The following is a 14,111-nucleotide window of genomic DNA, read 5'->3' as shown; positions in this document are numbered from 1 at the left end:
ACTTAGTATAAAGATTATTAGAACTCCATTCTACACGAAAATCGAACACCAATACTTCAAAAAGGTTTTAAAAAAATGTAAAATTTGCTAATTTATTTCAAAATTCCATAGACCCTCATTGCAAAGATCGTGACGTCACGCGCCAGTACCCCATTCTCCCTTGAGTTATAGCATTGGCCTCATTAATAGATCTAGAGAGCTTTAAGCTTACGCAAAGCACTCGTCTAATAACCTTTGTTGGCCTGTAAACAAATTTCAGTGAGAAAATTTTAATACTTGTTAATAGGAATACTTGTATTTTATTAGCTCTAAAATTTGTATTTAAAACTGTGTATATTTCTTATAACAGTATAATGTTATGAAAGACATATTTTAAGGCTTAAGTATTTAAGCAAGTTTATATCGAGAAACGTTACAAGTGATTTGTGTTAATAAAGTTGAATAACATCCTTCTTCGGACAATAATAATGTGAATATATATTTTGAAAAAGTCTAATTCATTTTCATAAAAAGTATCTTATTTTAAAGTTCTATCTTTTTCAAATTGAAAGAGAGCCTCATTTATAACTGAGTGAAGAAAAACTAGCAAAATAAGAAAGTAATATCTTCTCCCAAGTAAAAGTGGACAGGATTCTTTCTGCGTATGTAATTTAGTAAAAGGTTATTAAAAATCACTTTTTTTGATTATTCAAGAATTTAAAATATTATAATATATTTATACAGTCTATGTTAAATATTCACAATGAATTTGTCACTATTCCATACAAAATGCATTATCATTTGTCAATAAATAGAAATTCATCAGTTAGCATATAATGAAAAAGGGATATTTTTTTATTGTAATCTGCTGTATCAGCTAAAATCATCAAGGTTCTAAATGGAACATTTTAAAGTACAATTTAAAAAAAAAAATTTGGTTGCATTCCTTCATTTCAGTGATGTTTATTGCTATTATAATTTGCTTTCATATAATTTGCTTAAAAATGATTGTTTCAATTTAGGTTGATTAATTAAACTCTATATCATCATTGTCCAATATTTTTACCATTAAAATCCATCTCCCTTATCCCCAGCATAGAGTATCAAATTTCAAAGAAGGATGGTTTATCATAGGGGTGCACAACCTTTTTGAGTGAAGGGCCACTTGCACAGCAGGTTGGATAACGAAGGGCCGCACATGTATTGAGACATGTTAATGACTAATATAGTAATGTTTATTTAAACATTAGCGTTCTATTTTTTTATCAATAAACTTAGTAATATATTTGTAAAAAATTAAAGGTGTTCCATTTTTAGAATTCATTCAAAAGTAAAAAAACTTATAACATTTTTTTTACAAAAAAAAATTGCTGTTTTTATCATATGAACAATAGATTTATCAAAATAAATAAACATTGAAGAAAAGTTTTTTTTTTATCGTATCATGTAATACGAAAATTCATTTTAGAATTACGAGGCGCATCCAGAAAGTAAGTTTCTCAATTTTTTTTAAAAAAAAAGTACTCATACTTTCAGGAACATATTTATTGGCAACAAGTACAGCAATATTTCAGCTATTTTTCAACATAGCCCCCACCAGAATTGAGACACTTGTCGTATCGTGGGATCAACTTTTGTATCCCTCTGTCGTGGAACTCTGCCGCCTGTAAATGGAACCAGCGTGTGACAGACATCTTCAGCTCTTCGTCGTTGCCGAAAAGCTCACCGGAGGACAGGAATTTCTTGAGGTGCAAGAAAACATGAAAATTGCTGGGAGCAAGATCAGGGCTGTAGGGTGGATGATCAAACAACTCCGAGCCAAATTTCGTCAAAACAGCTGCTGTGTGTCGAGCTGTATGTGAAAGAGCATTGTCATGGAGGAGCACAACACATGCAGTAAGCATTCCACGCCTCTTGTTTTGAATGGCACGTCGCAATTTCTGCAGAGTTTCACAGTAACGGTCAGCGTTTACTGTTTCACAACGTGGTTCCATTCACAGGCGGCAGAGTTTTACGACAGATGTATACAAAAGTTGAACTCATGATACGACAAGTGACTCAATTCTATGTTGCTATTTTGAAAAATAGCTGAAACATTGCTGTACTTGTTGCCAAAAAATATGTTCCTGAAAGTATGAGTTCTTTTTTTAAAAAAAATAGGGAAACTTGCTTTCTGGATACGCCTTGTAAATTCTAATAAATAAAAAAAACTGCTATGCCCACAGAATGAAAGTAGGAAAAAATTTATCACAATTAAGTCATATAAATTCAAATTAAATATTTTAATTGTAGAAAATTTATAGGTTTTAAACAAAAGCCTAAAATAAAAGCAAAACTGTGATAGTATAGGAAAATAAAATTCAATGCTTATTTTGTAATGTACTTTATTATTTCATTTTATTAATTATTAGATTTTTTAATATCGTTAAAAATTTTCTTTTTTTTATCGAAAAAGATCACTTAAGCAACAAAAAATTGAAATCTAAACTACAAACAGTGAGCAGCTTAAAAATTCACGTTTTCCGCCATTTTATGAATTTCTCAAGTTGCAATAACATTACATTTAAATTAGGGATGTAACGAATATTTGGCCCTTCTGTGAAAAATTCAGTTGGTTGAATGATCAGTCAAATGTTCGGCAGAATATTCTTTAGTAATGCATTTTTCTAAGTTTTTTTTATTTTTGAATTTTTATATACTTTTTTTTTAAAATTATAATCATACAAGTCAATTTTGTCATTTTTTCGATACTTTGAGAATTGAGAAGGACTTTTTTCCATTTTTTGCTGTTTTTATTATAACCCAGCACTTTAACAGAACGTCTCATACTATTAATTTATTATCACTCTTTTCCTGTACTGTAATATAAATAACCAGTAACATAGAAAAGTGTGATTTTCAGTATTAAAGTTTTGTTTCTGGAACTAAGAAAAATCTGTTTTTCTTTTTTTTCGGCATTTTTATTATGACTCAGCACTTTTTTTAAAAATAAAGTTACTAACAAAATTAATTTTATAGCAATTTTTTTTCTTCTAAAATTATGGCAAAAAGAAAAATTTAAACTGCGATTTTCAGCATAAGATTTCCATTTAAAAAATTAAGAACGTTTTTTCTAACTTTTTATTTTCTTTAAATAAAAAAAAACTTTTTTTAGACATTTTTATTGTAACGCAGTAATTTTTAATAGCATTTCTGTTGACTGAATTCTTTTATCTTGGCTTCTTCTGGTAATTGGAAAACTGAGAAGTTCAGCTTTAAAATTTTCTTTCAAAAATTAAGATTGATTTTTATGTTCTCTGTTTCGATTTTCGACATTTTCAAAAACGTTCTTGATTGGCCTCATTTTTTAGAGTTAATTTATGAATACGTTTTTCCAGGAAATATTATTCTGAGCATTGAAATTTTAGTTTCAGTGTTGCTATGCTGCTAAAAGATTTTGCTATTTGGCCCCAAGTGTACGGCTTTCAGTCGCTTTTTTTTTCTTCTTTTTTTGCCGAATATTTGGTTTTTGACCAAATCACAATTCATTACCACATTCGACCAAATCATATTCTTTGCGGAAAAAAAAAGAAGGAAAAATAACTAGGATTTACGATAAAACTGCACCGTATCAAAAAGTGATTACTTAATTGCGCGATTAAGAGTCACGTGTCGTAATAACATCATAGTTAAATAACGGGATCGTCAGAATCATGTGGAAAAGTATAGAAATAATTGGGGGGAAAAATTACTTATATTTATGCTGAACTCAGCATGAATAAAGCGTGTCAAATGCACGATTTAAAATTTGCATGTCATAATAGAATAATTGGAATTTTTTATGATACGTGGGAATGCATAGCAATAACTGCCGAAAAAATTGTTAAAAAAGAAAGAATTTAAAAAAAAAAAGATAAAAAATCACTTATATTTAAGATGAAATCGTCACAAATAAAGTGATTATTTAAATGGGCGAACTGAAACTCGCGTCATAATAAAAATTCGGGATTTTCGAAATCACGTAGAAAAGCGGAAATAACTGTTTTAATAAAAAATCATTTATATTTACGATAAAATCGGGTTAAAGAAAGCGCGTTAAACGTACATTTACTAAAAAATCTGTTAAAATTGATTGTGTCAAAACATGATGACTTAAAAGTGCGATTAAAAATTGCCATTTTTTAACAAATTTTTATTGTGTTTAGAAGCTCTCGCGGGCCGCACTTCAGTAGTTGAAGGGCCGCAGGTTGTGCACCCCTAGTTTATCATTTCTTTTTGAACTTTTTTTACCTTTGGAGGTAGACTTAGATAAAATGAAAACCTTCCTGCAAACATAATGTATAAACTTAGTTGACATAATTTACTCCTGTAACTAGTTTTAACCCTTTTTTGCCACCATTATCTGACAAATTTGCTTAAAAATCAATGAATTTTTAAAAAATATTTAAATAAGTTACGTGAAAAAACAAAACAAAAAAAAGCTAAAAATTTAAATCCAAAATGTTATGATGTGCAAAACACTTTTTTAATTAATGAAAAAATACAAATAATTTAAACAAGAAAAAACGTTTGTTGAAAGCATTTCTGCACAAAATGTTATGAAACTTTTAATAACATCTTCTAATTAATCTCAATGTGAGATCTTTATTTATTTAAATTGTGTGAATATGAATCTCTGTGTTTGATTTTTAAAACAAGCTAATGTGAATCTGAACTTTTCATTTTAAAATCGAGTTTATACATACATTGATCTTTGATTTTAACATCATGTGAATATGAATCTTGATGTTTTATTTTAAAATCCCATGAATATAAATTCTAATGTAAATATTTTTTAGGTCACTTGAATATAAATGGTAATAGTGGCTTTTAAATTGTATGAAAATGATATGCGATAATTGATATGAAATTGTGTAAGTACGAAGCAGGAAGCACAGTGGTAAATCATGTATATAAGGATGTGTGATTTAAAATTGTGGGAATGTAAATTTCAATTGAGTTTTTAATGGTAGGAAAAAGGATAAAAACGATTTTTTTTTCCTCAGAAAAAAAAATAACTATGGTACTTGTTAAAATGCGGGAGACCTATATAAAACACTATACAAGTTATCCATGCCAGCCAACGATTTGATTGGAATCCTTCAAGGTTGATTCTACTTTTTCCAACAGTTTCTTTAATTGCTAATGACTGAATTATGAAGAGACTATCAGAAAAAAAGAAGTATAAGATGATAACCTTACTGAATATCTTTCCAATCTTGACTTTGCAGATGGCTTATGTTAAGTGATCAACACCCTTCAAGATATGCAAACAAACACAAACATCATAAGCATAGAGGCAAAGAGAATGAGGCTTATGATCAATCAAAAAAATTCTGAAAATTAATCCTAAACAATTAAATGACATATTCGTAGAAAACGATAAATTAGAGTAAGTAATTAAACAAGTTTTTGATTGGAACCCTCAGAGCAATAGAAAAAGTGGAAGACCTAAAAATATTTGGCTCAGAGCAATTGTAAATGAATTGAAAACAATAGAAAAAATATGAGGAGGCGCAAAATATCTGACCACAAATAGATCGAGATGGACAGCTATGATAGAAGCCCTATGCTCCAATTTGGAGTGAAGAAAAGAATATGTGTGTGTGAACAAGAATCATTAATGTCTATTAAATTGCATTAATACGTTATGCGATTTTTTATATGAAATTTTTGAAATGCGAAACAGGATGCACAATCTTAAATCATATAAATAAGAATCATCAGGTGGAATTTTTAATCATGTAAATTTAATTTTAAATCTCGTTTCCATTGGTGAAAAAATTGTAAGAACATGGCTTCTTTTCTCAGGAAAAAAATTTTTTATTGCTGAAATCTATGAGACCTAAAAACATTTTTCTAATTTTTAGCCCTTGCATTCCAAACCGAAAAAAAAAAATTTTTTTTTTTGAAAATTTTTCAAGCTTTTCACTTGACCAAACTAATAAGTGTTACTTATGAGTATTTTGCTAATATTTTTTTTTTTTAGCTAATATTTTTTGACTGATTAACAAATATAAGGTTAGTTGAAAGTTAGGGAGAACACTGCTGTCTATTTTCCTGTGTTTGAACTGATGTAAAATTACTTTTTCTGGATTGTCAATATTTCAAGGAAATAGCATTAGAATATGCTCTGAATACTGTATTTTTATTATTATTACATTATTGATAGACCAATCTGAAAAGACGTTAAAAGCGAGTAAGAGTCATTCATGCATGAAGTCAAATCTGAATTCCATATAAACTTAAAAGTTATATAGAACCAAAATATATGAATTTTTTTTAAATGTAATTCAAAAAAATTTTTATTTTTTTAAATTTAAGCTATGTTTATTGTATGACTTGTATTCATAGTTTTTGCCTGAAAGCAATAGATGGGAAAGTATAAGGATATTTTTTCTAGCAAGATGGTTTGCTAATCAATGGTTTGCTTAAAAAATAACACTCTTAAATGTATGTTTTTGTGTATATAAAAAAACATATTCGTGTTATAAATCAATGATTTTTCAATCAATCAATAGTTCCTGAATCATAGATTTTTTAAATTTTAAGCAATTTTTTGAAAATTTTATAACTAGGAAACTACTGAACCGATTAGAATTACTTTGTTTAATAGGGTGTAAAAATTTATGTAGAAACTTTGAATTTGCCTCTAAACACTCCTCAGATATTGTCAATGCTTAAAAAAGCCTCATGCTGAAACTATTAAAACCATACTTTTCAGAATTTGTCTACCATATTGAAACAGCCAAAATCATAATTACATTGAGAGAAAAAAAAACATGTTTATTCAGAAGAAGTATGTTTTGTTTCTTTCTTTCTGTTACTTGATAATTATCATTAATAAATTAGCATATATGAGGTTTTCACTTTTGAGACATTGAGGTTGCCTCTTATCAGAGCATTAGAACAAACATTATTAAATGTGATATTTTTATTTTTTGAGCATTGCACCTGTTGACATAATTTAAATTTTAGTTTTAAGAGCAATTATTATTAGGAATTAAAAAAAAATTTCTTTTTCATGTACTAAAATATTCTATACATAATATAATAACACATTTTTTTTCTTTTCAGATGTGCTTTTCTTAAGCTGGATAAAGTGCCCAGTATTTCACGACACTTGATGTTTATCTAAGATAATAGCCAAGAAAAGAGTCTTCTTTAAACTAGTTTCTACTGCCGCTGTGAAAAATTGAAGAAAGGCATTTTTATTTCCTAAAGACAATAACAGTATTACACCGTATTTAAATATGATGTTTGTTTAAATGTTATTCATTCATTCCATTCCATTGTATAACTTAACCCCTTATTTCCGAAGCGTCACGAAAAAACATCTACATGCAAACTCCGGATAGGTGTTGTTTCGTGACTCTCCAGGTGAATAAGGTGGGGAAGGTAGCTTCGCGGTTGTTGGGGTTCATTGGGGGAGGGGAGAAAATAGGATTGTCAGTTAACATCAATTAGTTCCCTCCCTATGCATTGTTGAAAAGTTTTCTCCTAAGGTTGCTATTCTTAACTTTAAAAATTGCAGGCATGGCTCTTAGAGAAAGCGCCAAACACCAAATTTTATCTTCTAATGCAAACTTCAAAAAAAAAAAAAAGGACACTGTTTTAAATCAACAAATGGGCGTATCCTGTGCTATAACGAAATGCTTCACAGCCCTTTTTTATAAAAAATAAATAAATAAATAAATGTTTTTCAGAATTGATGTTAAGGTATTTACAATTATTTAATCAATAAGAATTTATAATTGTGTCAAATTACAATTAAAACTAAAACATAGCGTTTTTTTATTCTTCGCGGGAATTCCTAAGAGCTGCTATACTTTAATAATTCTTTTCTCTTAGCCACAAGAGTTTTTCATAGTGCAACCGTTAAGCAAACTTCGAATAATTATGGAACATATATTAATTTCTTCGGTTTAATAATTTTTCTTTGCATTAACACTATAAACTTCAAAATGAAATTATAATTTTTTTCATATCACATTATGAAATTTTATTTTTGAAGCAGAAAAAAAAGAACCATTTAATCAACGGCTATGTTCATTTGTGGCAAATTGATTTGTTAAAATCGTGCTAAATATAAGTATATATGAATTTAAAATTTTTTCTTTTAACTAACACGTAAAATAAACTGTTGCCATATTGGATTTTCATGTCGAGTTTACTCACAAAATAGCCTAAACTGACGAAACTGTACTTCACTCTAACCACATTAAATATTCGCTATTCATAGGAATAAGAAAGTTGTTTAATTAATTCTGTCAAACATTGATTAACATTTCTTTTACACTTGCTAAAATACATCCGTGGTTAAAAAAAATGAATAAATAAAAGAAAGAAGGAAAAAAAAAAACACTTTTGTAATGGAAAAAAAGCGTTTGTTATTAGCGCATACAGAAATTTGTTTGATATTTCAACTTAATTACCTAATACAATTCTTATTCTCAAGTCTTTGGAGGTTATGATGCTTGAGTAATTACCTTATACTGAATTTTTCTTATTAAAAAGTGGAATCAAATTTTAATTACATAGTTTTTCGCGGAATTTTTTTTCAAAACAATATATCTAGTACACAGAGGAAATGTAGTGTTTTATACGTACATATACGAATTAATGTGCTTTTGAGCAGGTACACAAGGAAACCTCAGGAACACTTACATAAAACTTTCGAATGATAAAGATCAATGCTTTATTGTTAAATAATAATACGCCGCATAAATCGATAAAGGAAAAAAAAAAAAAAGGATTGAAATTGAAAAAGGACTGATTTCTTGTTTTAGTTACTTTTTTAAATTTAAAAATGTATAACAACATTAAAACTTATATTTTTCACTATGATATGCGTCGTTATGTTACTCGATATTGATCGCGAATAAAGAAACTTAGACATTATCTTTTAATATTTTATGATGCATAAAAATATTGAAAATACAATACATTAATGTCTACAAATTTATTTCAATGTAAGAAAAGATACGAATTTATTCTAAGGAATTTTCAGTATTTCTACTTTTTTCAATATCTTTTTCGTTTATTTTTGTTCAGAAAATGTTTAGAAATAGACGACCTAACAAATTTTCGAAAATGTTTGAAAGCCTTTCATTTGTCATACAAAAATCAAGTTTTTATCGATCAAAATACTACTTTAATTTCTCATTGATTCTCAACCTCATTGATATCAAACCGTTTTAATGTTATTCAAAATGCTAATGATTAGTGTTAATATTTTACTAACTTTAAATAATAAATATTTTCTTTTTTTTTTCTTTTTCTTAATTATGCGTAATCATTTTTTTTCTTCATAAAAATCATTCAGTGTTCTATTTCAAATTTATATTACTGTGGTAGTACTCCCTTAGGAATATTTCTTTCTTTTTTTTTTTTCGCGGCAAGGGAAAGACTAATGTTTGTAAGTATTCTGAGTAATGATTTGCACAATACGGTTGTCCACTATTTGCTTTACATAGAAAAATTTCACAAAGCTTTTTGACTCCTCTTCACCACAGGGTATCTAAACTATCCTACTAACCCACAGTTACCAGAGGCAGAAATTCTTTGAATACTTGTCTATTCCTTCTTCATTGTTACTTGTGGAATTACAATAGCTGCGGAAAGGCATTGTAAGGTATTGCACACAGTAAACGTCACCAAAGAAAAATACACAAAATTCAACCACTTCATTTTCTGTTGGTTTTTTTTTTAAATTCAAGAAAAAATTATACTATATTTTTTTTTTCTGGGAGAGAGAAATTAGCGATCATCGTAAAAAATAAGGAAAAAACACGGAACACCTTAAGAAAAAGATATAGATAAAACTGATATTGGAGAAAAAAAAGTTAGAGAAATTCAAACATTGTCACACCAAAAGGTCGGGCAATTTTCATCAGATTTATAAATATAATATTAACTAAGTACTGTTGGTTTTTCTATGGTGATAAAATTAAAGATATCTAGCCTTTTTTCTATTGCACTTTTTCTATTGTATTTAATTAGTTTCTTTTAGTAAATAATGTCTAATAATTCAACTGTTAGTCTCTCTCTCTTTAAACAATAACATGAGTTAATTAAATTTTAATTGTTTTAATTAGGGGAAAATAATATATACTTCAATTTATTAAGTGCAAATTTTTCATGCATTTTCAATTTCATATATACCTTCTCTGATCGACTACGTACCCTAGTTTATGGTGTTTCCCATAGATTTAAGAGAAAAAATAGAAAAAAATTTTATCCACACAAAAACAACAATATAATTAAGTAAGTAAATAATTAAGCAGAGACATATATTGTTACTAATGCAAAGTAGAAACAGAAAATTATAAGAAATAAACTTCCTCTACTTAGTTATTTTTCTCTCTTCTTAAATTTTTTTTTTTCAAAATAAGAAATGTGATTTTTATTAGAAATAATGAAATTTAATGTCTAAAAACTAATACTTAAAAATTAAAAGATTTTAAATATTGTGGGCATTTTTTTTTTTTTTTTTTGCTGGCAGCCAATCTTAAAACAGATTTAACAATATTTAGAATATTTAATAAAGATTTTGAAAACAGAACTTTTAAGGAATTTAAAATACTTGTTCAAAAAAATCTAATTGCGCAGAAATTATAATTTAAAACTTTAAAGATTTCAATGATATAAGAAATTACATTGTATAGATATATTTAAATTTTAAATCACTTCACAAAATCAACCATTTAATAAATGTAAGCATATTCATAAAATAAATTTATTTCAATGGTACCATTCAATTGAAATTAATTCAAAACAATTTATTCAAAATCTGATGATTAATATTGGTAGACATAAGAAAACTCTATCATATTTTATGTAATCAAATCTTTTTTTTTTCTTAAAGAAAATTCTTAAAAAGAAAACAATAGTTGTTTTGCTGTCTTTTTAGCTTTTTTTTCTCCTTTTTAAATTTTCTTTTTTTCTTCTAATAACGCAATTGGAAACAGTTACCTAAGTTTTTTGTTCTGTTTCGATTTTAGCAATTTTAATAAATTTCAAATTTTGTCAATAAAATAATCATTTGAATACAATTTGAAAAAGACTTTAGTTCTAGTCAGTCATAATTTTCCTTTTATTTTCTTTTGAATAACCTCTTTGTCTATGTATGCTTAAATTAAAAAATAAATAAAAATCAACTGTTTCAGAGGAAACGAGGGGGATTAAGTCTAGTAATTTTCGTTATGAATGAATGTGGTCTGCCGTTTTTCTATGTGTTCTAATTTAGGAGAAAGTGCAATAATTTTTCTTCTTATATGAGGAATGGATAAAATTTCTAAAAAATCGTTTCCATTTCAAAAATATTTTGAAAGTTTGATTGTTCTAGACGACGTATAAAAGTATTTACTGTTAGCCTGGAAGGACGAGCGGGGATAATTTTATGACACCATGCATTCTATAAGTTCGTATTCCTGAAAAACTAGGAAAGAAACCTTTTCATCCCTTTCTTATTCGTAGCTTCCTCTATCTATCTTATTCTGTACTTATCTACCTTTTGTGAGTAATTAAAATGATATTTGGGCATTTTCCTTCATCACCAATAGACGTTTTATCATTTCCCCAAATATCTTCCAGTTTGTTCTACCAATCATTTTAATTTTTGGTGGTTGCTGAGTTTAGTGTATTAATTTTTGCTCCCAACTGAATTTTCTTGAATTTGTATACAATGTTCACGAAAAGTTTTGCCGCAATACTTGCAAGAACTGAGCTATCTAATAAAAATCCACAATTTGTACCTAAGACGCTACCTATCTGTGAATGAAAATCAAAAACCTTGCTACGTCATTGATTAGAATCACTAATTACGCGTTCAAATATTAAACGATTTTCGCCTGGAATCAACCAAAGTATAAAATAAAAACTTCTAGAAGTTTTCTAGACTAACGATTTGTGCCTTATTTTTTTCCGCCCCAAAACGTATGATTTCTGTCTGTAACTATTGTCTCTAATATAGCAAAATATAAAAAAAAAACATTATTATATACAAACATGTCTGCATTAAAACAATCATATCGAGTATAATATAATAATTTATATTCAAATTATCAGTGAAGTAAATATTATGCATTAAATTTTATTGCGAAAAAAAAATGGTACACGTTTCAAATAATTTAGCAATAATTATTCAAAGTAAGTCTAAGACTAAAAAGTGATATATTTCTATAAAAAAATTGTAATTTTTTTTTGCAACGTATAAATGAATTTCATTTTGCGTCAATCAAATTTTGAATCGCACAATACTTTGGCTAGAGTTGAATAGAAAATATGGCTTAATTTGATGTTTCTTTGCGGTTGTAGCAAATTTAATCTTGCACTGATTTTTCTGACATTGCATGTATCTCTTCTTATTTTGTTTTAAGAAATTAGAAATGTTTTTACCTCATTAATTAAATTTAAAAAAAAATTATTCAGTGTGTTTATTTATTATTATTATTTTCTTTCAAGATTTAAGTTATTTTAATGCTATTAACCATGCAACATACTACTATTTCTATTTATTAAAATTATTCACGTTAATATTGAAAAAAAAGAACATAAATGAAACATTTTACTTTTAAAAAAACTCAAGTATCAACAGGTTTTATTTAAAATGATAATATAACGGAATGGACATTATCACCTTCCCGCTTCCCGCTCCAATGTGCTGTTTACTTTATTCATTTATTTTATTTTTTAAAAAACTGAGTGTAATAAAAAATACTTTTAAAATTTAGAAAAAGCCTTCCAAAATATTAAAATTAATCAGATAGTATCTTTAATTGTATTAATTTCTTTATCGTTTATACTTTTTTTCTATAGAGAAAATTTAAAAACAACTGAATTACTTTAGTTCTGTTTTGTATAAACTTTTGTTTTTGCAACAATAAACAATGCTTAGCACCTATGTGACTTATTAAAGCATTCTAACGTAAGAAATAAATAAGAAAAAGATAATTAAATAGATAAATTAATAACATTTGTAAAATTACGACAGCAATTATTTTTTTTAAAAATTATCTAGGGCGAAATGTTTCTAAAAATATACGAGCAAGAAGGATTCACATACAGTTTCCGTTTTATTTATTTATTTTTTTTCGGAGAAGGAGGCCAGCACACCTTGATCGAAGAATATAGTGGTGTCAATCGCCATACAAAAGGGAAAGAATTCCCGATGTGTGTTGTGAATGATTGCGCCGGTTGGAAAGGGTACTGAGTTGAGGCGTGTAAGACGAATACCTGCTGCGTAATGAGAATATAATAATATACTATGCAAAACACTTCTTGACATAAGATAGTAAAAGCTAAAATTTATTTTACTTTGGCCATTTTTGCTGAAAAGGATTGCAACCAGCAAGAAACATTTTCTTAGAAAAATAACAGTTGGGCTGCATTTAACCATGAAGAACTAACCACATTCTTTAATTTATTGTTGAACGTTTACGCAAACAAATTCCGATTCGACGTCAAAAGTGGTTATTGGGAGAAAAAAAAGAATCTGTAACTAGACTTGTATTTTAAAACTTAGACTAAATAATATACTTTCAAACTACAAAAGAAAATTCTTTTATTTTTATTAAAAAATGAATTTAAGGAATTCTAACAACTTTGAAATTCTCCATTATCAAATATTAATGTCAACAAATTGCTTAATATTACACTTATACCGTTAAAAGTAAATTATGCCTGATAATTATATACAAATTAGCTAAGATGATAGTATTCTATTTTTTCACAGATTTCTTTTCACTGAAAAAAAAAAGATACTAAACAGACTAATCAATCTTTCTGATTCTTCAATCATAAACTAACCATATATCTATAATAATACACACAAATAAAATGTGATAACTTGTGGCCACCAGATGCGGGAATAGTTTTTGTTATAATTTAATTTAAAGTTAATGAAGCCGATGACACTATCCGAATGTTCTTGCCTACAAGATAGCGAGCACGTTATGTAAAGGCTTAGTTCTTAAAGATGAAAACGCAGGTCTTGATATCATTCAGTTTTATTACTAATTTATTGAACAATATAAGATGTGCTCTGCAATAAAATGCTGCTCTAAATATTATCACTCAAAATTTAATAATTTTGAGTGATGATTCTATTTAAT

General features: G+C 27.4%; 1 long non-coding RNA gene across 1 annotated transcript; it reads left to right on the top strand.

The window, feature by feature from the left end:
- The first annotated feature begins 216 nt into the window (after positions 1-216).
- Positions 217-12,897, top strand: LOC147808504 (uncharacterized). Its single transcript, XR_015433594.1, has 2 exons — positions 217-660; positions 7,075-12,897. It is a non-coding gene; the product is annotated as an uncharacterized LOC147808504 (long non-coding RNA).
- The last annotated feature ends 1,214 nt before the right edge of the window (positions 12,898-14,111 follow it).

This window comes from Parasteatoda tepidariorum, chromosome 5, assembly GCF_982258835.1.
Source record: "Parasteatoda tepidariorum strain Cologne lab strain chromosome 5, Ptep-v5.0, whole genome shotgun sequence".
NCBI lineage: Eukaryota > Metazoa > Arthropoda > Arachnida > Araneae > Theridiidae > Parasteatoda > Parasteatoda tepidariorum.
The sequence above is the reverse complement of the archived record's forward strand: the minus strand, read 5'-3'. Positions and strand labels throughout refer to the sequence as shown.